This window comes from Henckelia pumila, chromosome 4 (assembly GCF_033568475.1).
Source record: "Henckelia pumila isolate YLH828 chromosome 4, ASM3356847v2, whole genome shotgun sequence".
NCBI classification, from domain to species: Eukaryota; Viridiplantae; Streptophyta; class Magnoliopsida; order Lamiales; family Gesneriaceae; genus Henckelia; species Henckelia pumila.
In genome coordinates, this window is record NC_133123.1 from 7,884,867 (window position 1) to 7,900,888 (window position 16,022).

Genomic DNA, 16,022 nt, shown 5'->3' on the forward strand with positions numbered 1-16,022 from the left:
GGATTCCGAGTCTACCCGGACTAGATTTTTTGACGAAAAACAAAATCATATATTAAAATACATGTTTATGGTAGTTCCAAAAAATTTGTCATTAACAAGATTTTCAATAATTTTTCTATAAAACTCAAAAGATTCAAATTTTTTTGATAATGTATCCATCGTCATACAAGAAATTTATGAAGTTTTAAAAAATGAATATCTCTACATGACGAGGAGGAGCTCAAAAGGAATAAAAAAAAGTCATAACATCTTTCATAGTTTATGGTAAATCAATTTTACTATCTGTTTTATTATATTTCAATATTTCAATTTTTAGGTTAAAATTATGCCTATGCCATATGTTGATTCATCCTTCTATGAGAGCAAATTCAGTTAACCTTAGTTAGGAAGAATAAAGAATGGAATAACCAAAATGAGGACCCCAAAGTCCTGATCAAAAGCTACATGATAAAAGATTATGAAAGCTGAGCCGAAATGTACGGCTCCCACGTCTCTTCTTCTTTGCCCAGCTATACGCCTATACCACATACCCTTTTTTTTTTTTTTTTGACGGGACCACATACCCTTTTTACTTATGAGTAAGTAAATAAATTTCCATTAAATATTCCCCCAATTATATTCATTCTTTCCCAATTACCCAGTCCATCAAATTAAAATCCATAACTCCTTTTTTAAAAAAACTGAAATCCATAACTTCTTTGAGATTCACGCACATAACCAGAAACGAGCCATAAATAATTCAAACAAACTTTCACAAAACCATGATCAAACACATTATGATCAATATCTAAACCAATAACAAATCCAAATCCAAATCTACCAAGTATTACAAAAATAGGTAAAAGAGAAATAATTGTGCACGGTTGAATAAGGAATTTGAATTAGAGTAATAGAATAAAATTAAAATAAAACAAAGAGGCAAAGTACTTGTGGCGAGAAACTTTACTAAGAGTATGAACGAGGAGGAGCTCCTTCGAATGTTTGGAAAATCAGTCAAAAAATGGCGGAATAATTCACCAGAGCCGCAAAGACCGATACTAGAGGAAGGAAGAAGTAAGACCAGCCCACTTTGATCCAAAAAAAATAAAGACCAGCCCACTCTTGGACACAAAAACGTAGGTTTTTTTAAATTTTTTTTATTGGGCTTCCGGGCTGAAAGCAAATTACCTTAATTTTAGTATATGAAATTTTTTTAAAAATTATTGGGCCACCCGGGCTACAGCCCAGGTGGCCCAAAACGTGGCTCCGCCCTTGGTAGTCGTTACACCATCGGTTTAAGATTAGAAGTCATTTTGAGTTTCGTTGATTGAACCGTGTATTGAATTGGGTTTGAATGGTCATATTGAACTTATATTCATTCTCATTTCAGATTGAAGTAAATACTATCGAACTCGAGAATTCAAAATTCGATTCGGTAAAGATTTGATCAATGTTTGTAGTGATTTCTACCCTTGAAAATTTATATATGATTGAGCATACTTTGATAAGAACTTATTGTTGTACATTGTTCAAAATTGAGCAATTTGGAACCAAGATTAAAGGTATAAGCCGACATCTAGCAAGATATGATAGAACACTCGGGATAGATAAGATTCTCGAGTTTTCTAAACCACATACTTGCATGTTTGTTGTTATTGTTCGATATACTTGAATGTGTTTATTTTATTGACTCATTGCTTGATTAGCATGATTCATAATTGCCTTGTTTATAGAGTTATGCATCTTGTGCATCCATCTTGAGTCATAACTTGATAAGCATAGAAGGCGGAACAGTCTAGATTGCAATAGACGTTTGGTGAGCTATAATTGAGTGGCACGAGAGGTAGAACTACTCCTAGAGTCAGATTACTCATTATAATTGCGCCAAAGTCTGGGAAAACGAGAAGTTCAACGCCACCTCGAATGGGTGAGTTGGTGGATATATTGTGAGATCTTCTTCCCAGGGATCCCAAGATCCAAGATTTTTATCAATATCAGATTTGGATAGCCCCTTTCTTTTTAAACATGCATTGCATTCATGTTGTACCATAGAATATTATCTATGGTCTCTTATTTTATGATTGCTTAGTATGTTTATTAAAATATGCATGTTTCTGTTGTTTATACTGAAAATTATATTTTCACCGGAGTTATCTGGCTATTGTTATGTTTTGTATGTGTGCATGACAATAGGTGGGGCAGGAGCGAGTCAAAAACGACTGGGATAGCTCAAGATCGAGATTAGAAGTGGTGATTCGGGTTTTAGCAAGATATTTTGTCCTTGTTTCTTTTCCAAGCATGTTTAGAGCTTACATGTAGTAAGTGTTTAATAATTGTAAGATTTAGATGTTTGTAAACTTATTACTTTAGCACCTTAAAATCTTGTTGTAGTATTTGGTAAGTGTTATGCTAAAGAAGCCCATGATTTGTATTAATCTCTAATGAGTGTTATGTATATCACTTTATTATTATTATTTGATATAACAGCAGGGTCAGATGTGCACCAACATTTTGAAACAGAGTTGTTCTTGCTCGAGCACAAGAAGTTGTGCCCGAGCGAGGGACTTTTCAAATCTTGGGCAGAGTTGTGCTCGCTCGAGCGCAACTTCTTGCGGATCGAGCGAGACAATATTTTGTTTTTTAAAAAAAATTCTTTGAATTATCCAAACTAATTAGTTTTTAAAGAATGATTAGTCTAACAAAGAAGATTAGCACCCGAGGTTCCCACACCAGGTGGTATCAGAGTATAAGTTCTTGGAATGAAATAGAAGTTAATGAGCGGGGTAGATTCAGTCTGTTTGATTTATTTATTTCGCATGAGATTGAGTTCAGTATTTGATTATATGAATTTCATGCGAGCATGCTTTACTGTTTTCAGCATTATATGCTTATATGATTAAGTGATTTTAATTGTAAGGAATGTATTATTTGAGAAATACATCATAATCAACTTGTGATAAGAAACAGAATTCTCATGAGAACACATGAGTAGGCCGATAGAGAATGACAGAGATGGAATTGCTGAATAAGATATTATGAGATAAATTGTGTACTAATCTTGTGAATATCATATATGTGACGCCCGGGGCTGAAGAGGCAGGGAGTGATCGCCGGTGCCAAGAGGTTGCACGGACAATGAGCGGCTCCTGGTAGGCTTCTAGGTGGAGGGAGACATGAATGAACCGATCCCGTGCCGGAATGAGAGGAATTCTGAGACTGTGTAGGTATGAGACTACATAGTTGAGGAGGGCTTAAAAGATTTCATATGTACTATTCATATCAAGAAGGTGCATCTTCTTTTCGGAAGCTCATAACATAAGAACTCTAAAGTTAAGCGTGCTTGACTTGGGGCAATTATAGGATGGGTGACCCCCTGGGAAGTTTCTCAGGGTGCGTGTGAGTGAGGATATAAGCACGCTGAAAAGACCCGTCCTGGACCCTGGGCGTTACAAATGGTATCAGAGCCGACCTCTCTTAGTACGGTATGGTTCGGGGACGAACCAAGCGGAAGTTGGTGGGCATGTGACGTCCGGGACTGAAGAGGCAGGGAGTGATCGCCGGTGCCAAGAGGTTGCACGGACAATGAGCGGCTCCTGGTAGGCTTCTAGGTGGAGGGAGACATGAATGAACCGATCCCGTGCCGGAATGAGAGGGATTCTGAGACTGTGTAGGTATGAGACTACATAGTTGAGAAGGGCTTAAAAGATTTCATATGTACTATTCATATCAAGAAGGTGCATCTTCTTTTCGGAAGCTCATAACATAAGAACTCTAAAGTTAAGCGTGCTTGACTTGGGGCAATTATAGGATGGGTGACCCCTGGGAAGTTTCTCAGGGTGCGTGTGAGTGAGGACATAAGCACGCTGAAAAGACTCGTCTTGATACAGTGGCCGTTACAATATATGTCTCCTCGTCGAGCACCGAACGTACCACAGACAATGATAATTCCTCGGATAGAATAGGGCAGTACTAATAATGATCCGATGGATGTTACTCCGACATCGATGGAAACCCTACTGAAGAGGTTCAATCTTTCAAACCACCAACCCTGAAAGGAATAGAAAATTCGGTGGAATGTGAAAGTTGTTTGGAAGATATTGAGCAGTTGTTTGAATATCTTGACTACTCTGATGATCGTAGAAGACTGGTTGTTCATCAACTTCATGATGTTGCCAAAATTTGGTGGAACACAACTAAGAAAGCCCTGGACATAGAGGTACGACTATCACCTGGAATGTCTTTAAAACTTAATTCTATCAGCGTTTTTTCCAGTTTCATACAAAAAGGATAAAGGAGCTGAGTTCGCTAGCTTGAGGCAAGAAAGTCTTAACATTGAGGAGTATGTGGCCAAATTCTCTAGTCTATTGAAATTTGCACCATATATAGCTGAGAATGAAGAAGCCAAAGCTAACCAATTAATTAATGGCCTGAATCTTGATGTCTTTAGTTTGGTGAATAATGGAAAACCTAATAACTTCGTTGATGCACTCAACAAAGCAAAAGGAGCAGAAGTTGGCTTGATAAAATATAAAGAGCACCATTTGTACCTAAGCTACCAAGACAGCCACAAGATCCGCCACAATTCCAACAACCACCACCCAGATATGAGGGAGGTAGTAGCAGCAGTGTGACGCCCGGGGCTAAGGAGGCGGGAAGTGATCACCGTGCCAAGAGGTTGCACGGACAATGAGCGGCTTTCGGTAGGCTTCTAGGCGGAGGGATACATGAATGAACCGATCCTGCCGAAATTAAAGGGATTCTGAGACTGTGTAGGTATTGGACTGCATAGTTGAGGAGAGCTTAAAAGATTTCATATGTACTACTCATATCAAGAATGTGCATCTTTTTTTCGGGAGCTCATCATATAATAACTTCAAAGTTAAGCGTGCTTGACTTGTGGCAATTATAGGATGGGTGACCCCCTGGAAAGTTTTCCAGGGTCTGTGTGAGTAAAGACATAAGCACGCTAGAAAGACCCGTATTAATACAGTGGGTCGTTACAAATGGTATCAGAGCCAACCTCTCTTAGTACGGTTTGGTTCTTGGACAAACCAAGCGGAAGATGGTAGGCATGTGACGCCTGGGGCTAAGGAGGCGGGAAGTGATCGCCAGTGCCAAGAGGTTGCACGGACAATGAGCGGCTTCCGGTAGGCTTCTAGGCGGAGGAAGACATGAATGAACCGATCCAGTCGGAATGAGAGGGATTTTGAGACTGTGTAGGTATGTGACTGCATAGTTGAGGAGAACTTAAAAGATTTCATATGTACTACTCATATCAAGAAGGTGCATCTTCTTTTTGGGAGCTCATCATATAAGAACTTCAAAATTAAACGTGCTTGACTTGGGACAATTATAGGATGGGTGACCCCCTGGGAAGTTTCCCAGGGTGCGTGTGAGTGAGGACATAAGCATGCTGGAAATACCCGTCTTGATACAGTGGGTCGTTACAAGCAGTGGCAGAAGGGATTCTCATTTTCGACCAAAGGGTAAGCAATTCAAGAAACCAGGTATTAGTTCATCAAGTTCCAGTGGACGATACAGTTGAGTTCTGGTAAGTTCAAGAAACCAGGTAGTAGTTCATCAAGTTCCAGTGGACGAGACAATTGATTTTTTATCAGAGTTCGAGTTATTTAGGTGTTTATTGCAGCAAATGTGGAGGTAGATGACCACTTACGTACCGAACAAATCATGTAACATGTAGCCGATTCAGGACTCAGATTTAATCTTAATTTACGGGAATTCTCCTAACTTGTTTAAAGGTATATTTCTAGAACAATCAAACCTACTCAAATATTTACGGATTAATCTTTCGTAATTCTAATCAAATTTGAGTGCATTAAATATTTGTGAAAAATCAGTTTTCACCTAAAACTGCACACTGAAATCGAATTCTATTTCTAGTCGGTTTTACCATGTCTTGATTATTAAAATGATCAAAATCAATCCCTCCTCTGTCGACTTGGAATCGATTAACATGCAAGCAAATAGTTTATCAGAATATCCACAAGACAAATTTGAATTTAACAATCAATAAAATAAAATCGAGTCTAAAAAATCCCAAATAAACATCCAAGTTTTCTACATGAATTTGTTCGACCCAATCACACCGTTTTGATTGTAAACAAACTACTCAATAATTAAAATTATAATTCAATAAATAAAAATAAAGAAGAACAGGAGAAGAAAAAGTGTAGAAATCTTCTCCAAAGCTTGGAGCTTGTGGCCGCCTCTTTGTTTCTGATGCGTGTGTTTGGAACCCCTTAATCTGATCTCAACTCTCCTATTATATGTCTTTGAAAGCCCATGAAATAAAGCCCGAAAAGTTAAGATTTTTAATTCCCAAAAATTCTATTGGTTTCTCATACAAGCAGTGCTGGAGCGCTTTGCTTTAGGCGCTGGGGAGCTTCTCGACATAAAAGCTTCTCGGAAAAAAAAAGACACCGGGCGCTGGAGCGCTTAGCTGTAGGCGCTGGGGTGCTTCAGCTCGTGTCCAGCTCGCACAACATTTTTTCAAAACTCATATCTTGAGTTCTAACTGTCGGATCGAGCTAAAATTTAGACAGCATCTTTAAAAATCTTGAAATTTATTTTGAAAGGTGAAGATCAGATTTGGAGCTCTCTAAAATAAAAAATAATTTTTGTATCATGGCTGCTCCGTAATTCATTCTTCAAAAATCCATTTTTCTACAAAATTAACCCGGAGAGTGAAATACACAAATAAGTGATAAGTGCATTTTGTGCACTTAATTTGTATATGGTTTTACTTGACTTTTGGAATTTATTGGTAGATATTGCGTGAAATTGTTGTTGTTTTTGTGTTTGTAGGAAGTTATGGATTTTGATGTGTTCAAGTGGAAAAAAGCTTACAAGATGGAAGTTTACAAGGAAATTCAAGAGTTGGAAAAGTGAAGAACAAAGGCTGAGTTCGAGCAAGAGGCGCGCCCGCGCTGTTAATGAAGAATTCGAGATAAAGAGTCGAGCTGGGAGCGCGCCCGCGCTGACACTAGGCGCGCCCGCGCCGTTGAGGAATTTTTAAAAGCATGTTTTGCGAGTTGACAGGGCGCCCGCCCTGTTTTCGGCGCGCCCGCGCCGTCGTCTGTTTGGAATTTTAGAGTCCGATTTTTTATGGAAACTTGGGGGATATCTTTGGTATTTTTTTTGGACGATTGTTAGGTCATATTTAAGGGATTTTTCGGAGTCATAGGAGGGATGGATCAGCCACCAATACACACAATATTCGAGAGAGCACTTCTGTGAGTTTTTGGAGTTGAAGAACGGAAGATTGCTTGGAACGAAGACGAAAACTTTTCGACCGGACACGGAAGAAAGACTACGGCTTTGTTTCTTCGTTTTATTTTATTTTGATTGTTGAATTATGTTTGAGATATTAAACATGACGTGGTTTTTATTGAATTCAAGCATGAACTAAACTTTTCTGGTCTAGAGGTTGACGTAGCTTGGTTGAGACATATTCATGAATCTTTGATTTTAATGAATTGAATTTCTATAGATTAATTGTGTTTTTAGAATTGAATGTCTTCTTAATTTATTGGCCATAAATTGAGTTGTTATATTTACTTAGAATCATTGCTCGGGAGAGGGGATTTTGAGTAGGATCAATAGGAATTACACTGTTAATTGTTTATATAGCTCGGGAGAGTATATAGCTTTAATAGAACCTTTAAGGAACATCATTTTACACATATCACTACATCTAGATTTTTAATAGGGATATTGAAATCGAATTGTAAGTTGATACACTCTATTTATTGCTCGGGAGAGGGAAATAGAATACTCTAAGTGTTTTTGGTTATTAATCGAAGGAAATTCATAAAATAGATTAATTAGGATTGAATATTGTCGAGACCAAGTGAAATCAAAACCTCTGGACTATTTTTCTCTGATTGATAATTCCTCAAAATTTGTGTGTGCGTGAGCTGAATAATTTCTATTTATTTATTTTATTTATTCTGCAAAACTATTGAAGTTTGATTTTCTAGATAAAATTAAGACTATTTTAATTACAAGTATTGAATCTTTTCATTTTACTCCCTGTGGGATCGACACTCTTTCTTTCACTATACTAAAACTTAACACTCGTACGCTTGCGAGGAAAATTCACAACAAGTTTTTGGCGCCGTTGTCGGGGAGTAATTTTGATTATTTTTTAATCTTGTTACCAATTAGTCGAAGTTTTAATTTAGAGTTTTTCTTATTTTAATTTAAGTACTAATAAATTGCTATTGTTCGTCATTGCAGTTTATGCGAAGATCTCAAAGTGCGAATTATTTGCTCTTTGATCCAGAGATTGAACGAACTGCAAGAGCTTTGAGAAAAGTTAGGAGAGAAGAACAATTAAACATGGCTGAAGAAGATGTCAATGAATTGCCTTTGGTGCCAATTAGAGATCATTTCAAGCCAACGATCCAGGCTCACTATTCTGGAATCGCTAGAGGGACAATAAATGCCAATAACTTCGAGTTGAAGCCGGCCTTAACCAACATGGTTCAGCAGAACCAATTCAATGGAACTGCCATAGCTGATCCTCATTTACACTTGCGCACTTTTCTAGAGATTACTGATACTGTTAAAATAAATGGTGTTTCTGAGGATACAATACGCTTACGTTTGTTTCCTTTTTCTCTTAGGGACAAAGCACGGAGTTGGCTGCAGTCATTGCCACTAGGACGCATAACAACTTGGGAGGGCATGGCTGTGAAATTCTTAGAGAAATTCTTTCCACCATCCAAGGCAACCCAGCTAAAGATTGAGATCAGTACCTTTCAACAGCATGATTCAGAACAACTATACGAGGCATGGGAAAGGTACAAAGATTTGTTAAGGCGTTGTCCTAATCATAATTTTGCAGATTGGGAAGAAATAGAGTTCTTCTACAATGGATTGAATACGCCTACAAGAATGTCTGTGGACTCCGCTGCTGGAGGTACCATATTTGCCAAGGATCCCATTCAGGCTTATGATATGCTGGAACAGATGACTATCAATAGTTATCAATGGCCATCTGAATGTATGGGAGTTAAGAAAGGAGTGTACAGTGTGGATCCTCTTACATCCATTACTGCACAGCTATCTGCGTTGAGTACACAAGTGGCTTCTCTGAACAAGGTGAATATCGCAGAACCTGCAGGTGTGTCGGTTGTCATAGATGAATCTCATCCACCTGAGGAAGCTCAATATATCAATCCCAGAGGTTATGGAAACTATCGAGGTAACCCTCCTCCTAATACTTATCATCCTGGGTTACGTAACCATGAAAACTTTTCTTATGCCAACAACAAGAATGTGTTGAAACCCCCTCCGGGATTCAATACAAATCAAGGGGAAGGTAAAGCATCGTTGGAGGATGTGGTGTCTACATTTGTTACTGAATCTAACAAGCGGATGTCGAGAACTGAAACTCGAATGGATAGCATGGAGACACACATGTGTAGTTTGGGAGCTATGATGAAATCCATGGAAACACAGATTGGACAGCTTGCAAATGCTTTTAAGGATCAAAACAGAGGACAGTTTCCCAGCAATACTGAAGTAAATCCAAAAGAGCAGTGCAAAGCAGTTGAGTTGAGATGTGGGAAGAAGTTAGAAGAGAAAGAGCAGAGCAAAGCCAAAGAAAGTGAAGAACCAGTGACTGAAGAAATTGTGGTTGAAGAGCCCAAGAAGGAAGCTGAATCTAAACCGATGTACAAGCCACAACTTCCTTATCCACAGCGGTTTAAGAAAAAGGCACTTGATTAGCAATTTTCCAAGTTTCTAGATATCTTCAAGAAGATACACATCAATATTCCATTTGCAGATGCCTTGGAACAAATGCCTAATTATGCAAAATTCATCAAAGATGTAATGTCTAAGAAGAGGAGATTGCAGGACAACGAAGTAGTGAATTTGACAGAAGAATGTAGCGCAATCCTGCAGAAAAAATTGCCACAAAAGTTGAAGGATCCAGGGAGTTTTACTATCCCTTGTTTTATTGGTGGTTCTAAGGTAAATAGAGTTTTATGTGATTTAGGAGCCAGTATAAATTTAATGTCTTTTTCTGTTTACAGGACTTTGGAGCTTGGAGAAGTCAGGGCGACCACCATCACATTACAGCTGGCGGATCGGAGTATCACATACCCACGGGGTATTGTGGAGGATGTTTTGGTAAAGGTCGATAAGTTCATATTTCCAGCAGATTTCGTGATTTTGAACATGGATGAAGATGAAGAAACTCCCTTAATTTTTGGGAGACCTTTTCTAGCTACTGCACGCGCATTGATCGATGTACACAAGGGAGAACTCACACTTCGAGTTGGTGGTGAAGCGGTGATTTTTAATATTTATCACACCATGAGGGGCCCAAATGAGGTAAGTACATGTAAGAGCATTGAAATTATTGATTCTCATAACTCTTTTTCATGTGTAGAAAGTACGGATCCGCTCGAACGATGTTTGGTGGCAGACGAGATGGTTGAGAAGGAAGAGTATTGGGAGTTACATGAACAAAAAGTATTCCTAGACAGCGCTCCGAAAGAAAAAATGGTGAGGTCTAAGGAATCTGAAACTTTGGAAAATAGTGCACCAGAGGTATCCCCTGAAACTCATGATCTGAAAGCATTGCCTGCGCACTTATGTTATGAATTTCTTGGTGAAAATTCTACTTGTCCTGTTATTATATCTGCGCATTTGTCTGCTGTAGAAAAAGATAAGTTGTTGAGAGTTCTGAGAAATTTTAAAACCGCTCTAGGATGGTTAATTTCTGACATTAAGGGTATTAGTCCAACAATTTTCATGCATAAAATTTTGATGGAAGAGTCGTATACTCCTTATGTTGATCATCAGAGAAGGTTGAATCCCGCCATGAAAGAGGTAGTTAAGAAAGAAGTTTTAAAGCTGTTGAATGCGAGAGTGATTTATGCTATTTCTGACAGTAGTTGGGTATCTCCTGTTCAAGTGGTGCCTAAGAAGGGTGGGATTACTGTGGTTAAGAACGAGAATAATGAGTTAATCTCCACACGTACAGTAATTGGCTGGCGAGTTTGTATAGATTATAGGAAGTTGAATAAAGCTACTCGTAAAGATCATTTTCCACTTCCTTTTATTGATCAAATGCTTGATAGACTTGATGGTTATTGCTATTACTAGTTCTTAGATGGTTATTCAGGCTATAATCAAATTGCTATAGCACCGGAAGATCAGGAGAAGACTACCTTTACGTGTCCCTATGGCACGTTTGCTTTCAGGAGGATGCCGTTTGGACTGTGTAATGCACCTGCAACTTTTCAGAGGTGTATGATGGCGATTTTTGCAGATATGGTGGAGGACGTGATGGAAGTGTTTATGGATGACTTTTCAGTATTTGGTTCCTCTTTTGATCATTGCTTGCATAATCTGTCTCTTGTTTTGCAGAGGTGCCAAGAAAAGAATTTAGTTTTTAACTGGGAAAAATGTCACTTCATGGTTCAAGAGGGCATTGTCCTTGGACATAAAGTGTCATCCAATGGATTAGAGGTGGATCGAGCCAAAGTGGTTGCAATAGAGAAGCTTCCACCTCCGAAGAATATCAAGGGCATCAGAAGTTTTTTAGGCCATGCAGGGTTTTATCGGCATTTCATCAAGGATTTTTCTAAAATCACAAAACCTCTGTGTAATTTACTTGAAAAAGATTCTACATTCATTTTTGATGATGATTGTTTGCAGGCATTTGAAAAGATCAAGACGGCATTGACCACAGCACCCATCATGATTGTGCCAGAGTGGAAGGAGCCCTTTGAGCTTATGTGTGATGCTAGTGACTATGCAGTGGGCGCGGTATTAGGCCAAAGGAGAGATAAGATTTTCAGAGCTATATATTACGCCAGTCGCACCATGGACGCCGCACAGCAAAACTACACTACCACTGAAAAAGAGATTCTTGCAGTAGTCTTTGCTTTTGATAAATTTCGTCCATATTTAATTGGTACTAAAGTAGTTGTTTTTACTGATCATGCAGCAATTCGCTACTTGTTTGCAAAAAAGGATGCCAAGCCACGCTTGATAAGGTGGATTCTACTTTTACAAGAGTTTGATTTTGAGATCAAGGATAAGAAGGGTAGTGAAAATCAAGTTGCTGATCACTTGTCAAGATTGGAGCTAGAAGACATGAAAGAGGAGGAGAGCATAAAGGAATTGTTTTCGGATGAACAAATCTTTGAGGTAAGTTCCTTTATTCCATGGTTTGCTGATATTGCAAATTTCTTGTCTTGTGGTGCTATGCCTCCAGAGTTGAATAAACATCAAAAGAAGAAGTTTTTCCATGACATTAAGTTCTACTTGTGGGATGATCCCTATGTTTTCAAACGTTGTGCCGATCAAGTGATTCGGAGATGTGTGGCGGGACAAGAGGCAAACGAAATCTTGGAACAATGCCATTCCTCCCCATATGGAGGACATTTTGGACCCACCCGCACTGCTGCTAAGGTATTACAATCTGGTTTTTATTGGCCTACGTTGTTTAAAGATAGTTATACCTTGGTGAAATCATGTGATAAGTGTCAAAGAACGGGAAATATTTCAAGAAGGCATGAATTACCTCTCACAAATATTTTAGAAGTAGAATTATTTGATGTGTGGGGTATTGATTTTATGGGTCCCTTTCCCCCTTCTTTTGGGTACACTTATATTTTGTTAGCAGTTGATTACGTTTCGAAATGGGTGGAAGCCATTGCCACCTCGACTAATGATGCTCGTGTTGTAGTTAAATTTTTGCAAAAGAATATCTTCACGCGGTTTGGAACTCCACGAGCAATAATCAGTGATGAAGGTACGCATTTCTGCAATAAGATTTTTAATACCTTGCTCACGAAGTATGGTGTCAGGCATAAGGTGGCGTGCGCATACCATCCTCAAACCAATGGCCAGGCAGAGATCTCTAACCGGGAAATTAAGCAAATCTTGGAGAAAACGGTTAAGACAAATCGGAAAGATTGGGCAATCAAGCTAGATGACGCCATTTGGGCCTACCGCACTGCATTCAAAACCCCCATTGGGATGTCTCCGTACAGGCTGGTTTTTGGTAAGGCATGTCATTTACCGTTGGAGTTAGAGCACAAGGCGTTTTGGGCTATCAAAAAGCTAAACATGGATCTCGAAGCATCCGGAGAGTTGCGGAAACTACAGTTGAATGAATTGGATGAATTCCGGAGTGAAGCATATGAGAATTCCAAGATCTATAAAGAGAAAACAAAGAAGTGGCATGATAAAGTTATTGTGCATAGGGAATTCGAAAAGGGTCAGAGAGTTTTGCTATTTAAATCTCGGTTGAAATTATTTCCAGGGAAGTTGAAATCGCGATGGTCAGGGCCGTTTCTCGTTGAGACTGTGTATCCACATGGTGCCATTGAATTGCGATGTACAGATGGAAGAGTTTTCAAGGTCAATGGGCAGAGAGTCAAGCACTACTTTGGCAATGAAGTTCCACCCGCATCCAGCGCATTGCTTAATGATCCCAACTAAAGACTGGTGCACGTCGGGCTGATGACTTTAAAACAAGCGCTTTTTGGGAGGCAACCCAAATTATTTTTTTTTTACTTTTTGTCTTTGCTTTCTCGTTTTAATTTTTGTTCTTTAGTTTTTACTGTTAATTTTGTTGTTTTGGAATTAATTTGTTTTTTTTTCTTTGATTTTTTCAGAATTTTGGATGCAAATCTCGAGGTGAAGGCGCGCCCGCTCTTCTATTAGGCGCGCCCGCGCCTTTCCTGCAATGATTTTGTGATTTTTTTCGAGCTCAAGGCGCGCCCGCCCCGTCTTCAGCGCGCCCGCGCCGTCCCTATACCATATTTTTGAAAAAAAATTCGAGACGTAGGCGCGCCCGCCCCGGCCCTGCTATTTCACAAAACGAGATAGAGGTGCGCCCGCCCCGTCACCGATCTCTTCTATTTAACCTACTATTTTCTTTCCTTTCTCCCAAATCTTTTCCCTAATTTTTTTGTCCACTTTCCTCCTCACGAATTCTTCCTCTCTTTTCTTGTTATAATCGGCTAGTGTCTCTCATCATCTCCAAATTCCCCCCAATCTAATTTCTTTCATCCTCTCTTTGACGCGGAACGGTCGAACCACTTTTATCCGGGGCACGCCTTTTTTAATTTTTGGAGGATTGGAGATTGGGGAAGCTTTTTATTATCTACTCTTCTTGAACTCATATGGAGTAAGTCATTCTTTTGGTACTTCTACAATTGTTTTGGGTGGTGAGTATTTTGCAAAATTCTACTCGTGCGATTCGTGGGTCTTGAACTATTAATTGATTAATCGATCTTTGAAGTGTGAATTCTATTGGATTGTTGCGGAAGCGGTTGTTGTTGTGTGTGGATTGTGGAGTAGATTTAAGTTTGGGGAAGTTGTGATTGTGGTAAATTGGTTATTTGTGCGTGACGTGTGGTGCCTACTAAGTGTTTGATTCATGGCCCCAAAGAAGAAACAAAAATCTGTTGCATCCTCTTCTCATGCTAATCTGGAGCATGAGCCGCATCGTTTCTGGAATGAGAGTGCCGAACAGCATTATCAAAATTGTCTAGGCAAAACGATACTACCGGAGCGGGGGTTTGACACGACATTGGGATTTGGGAACGATGAGTTTTTGCATACAATTGGTAGGACTGTGAATGGGCGTCAATGGTTAAATTTTGTTAAGCCACCTCAGGATGCAGTCGTCCCAGTCGTTCGTGAATTTTATGCAAACTTGAAAGTAAAGCACATGCAGTTGAAAGTGCTTGTCCGAGGCCAGCTGGTGCCTTTTGATGCTCACACTATTAACACATTGTACAACCTTCCACCAGTATTTCACGATGAGTATGCGGAGTACCGAGCGAATGAAGTGGATTACGCGGCGATTCTGAGCCGTATTTGTGTTCCGGGTGCGGAATGGCGCATGGGCCGTGATCATCAGCCTTCTAAGTTGAAGAAGACCGAGCTAATTCCTGATGCTAAGCTATGGTACAACTTTGTGTGTGCTCGTCTTAAACCGACTGACCACGAGCATGAGATGACACGAGAACGAGCGATTCTTGTTTATTGTATTTTGGAGGGCAAAGCAATCGACTTGGGATAGATTTGTCAAGCAACTATTCAGGGTGTGGCGGCAGGTAAGACGACTGGCGGGTTTGCTTTGCCCGCACTTATCACTGATCTTTGTGAAGCGGCTGGAGTTGAGTGGGGCCAAAATGAAGAATTGTTGAAAGCTACTGCTCCTATTGCTTGTCATACTCCTTTTCGCATGATACCGGCTTCTGAGCACCGAACTCGCGCTGAGAGGCGAGATTTTAATGAGCGAGCAACTGCACGAAGCGGCCCTGCACCCCGACCTCAAGCACCCCCTGTTGCGCCCGATCGTGTTGCTATTCTGGAGGATGAATTGAGAGCACACCGTCAAGAGTTTCGGACATTTCAGCAGACTACTGGTGTCTTTATGGACTACATGATGGATTTTACAGATGCTTTGAGACATCAGTTTCCACAGGCTGCTAGTTCGGCTCATCCATTTCCTCTGTATCCACAGTGGCCGCCCACTTTTGGCCCTTCTGATCTGTCCCATGATGATGCTGCTGATGATGGCGACGACCACTGACGGTCGTCGTTTGTGGTACATGTCCTTTATGCTTTCTTGTTTTAATTCCTTGAGGACAACGAATGTACTAAGTTTTGGGGAGTTGTGTCAATTCTGACTTTTATTGTTTTTCTTTAGTTGCTTTTGGTTTTGTTTTTTTTATTTTAGTTGTTTGGTTCTTAGGAGTTGTGTTGTGTTGGTGTGTGGCTGCATTTGAAAAATTTTTGAGAAATTTATGTAGTTGTGTTGATATGGATTGATGACCAATGATGTTAATTTTGTTTGTTTTGTAACTGAAGTCCATGACTACCTGCCTAGCTGACAAAATTTTGAAATAAATGGAACCAAGTGAACAATTGAACTCCTATATATTCTGTGATTTTGCTTGAATCTGAATCTTGAGACAGACAAACATAAAAAGGATTGAGGCATTGTTTGGATGTTTTTTTTTTTGGGCCTTGAATTT

General features: G+C 39.5%; 1 non-coding gene across 1 annotated transcript; it reads right to left on the minus strand.

Moving 5' to 3' along the window:
• Positions 1 to 8,737: 8,737 nt before the first annotated feature.
• LOC140870194 (small nucleolar RNA R71) lies at positions 8,738 to 8,843 on the minus strand. The gene has a single exon (XR_012147167.1). It is a non-coding gene; the product is annotated as a small nucleolar RNA R71 (small nucleolar RNA).
• Between the last annotated feature and the right edge of the window lie 7,179 nt (positions 8,844 to 16,022).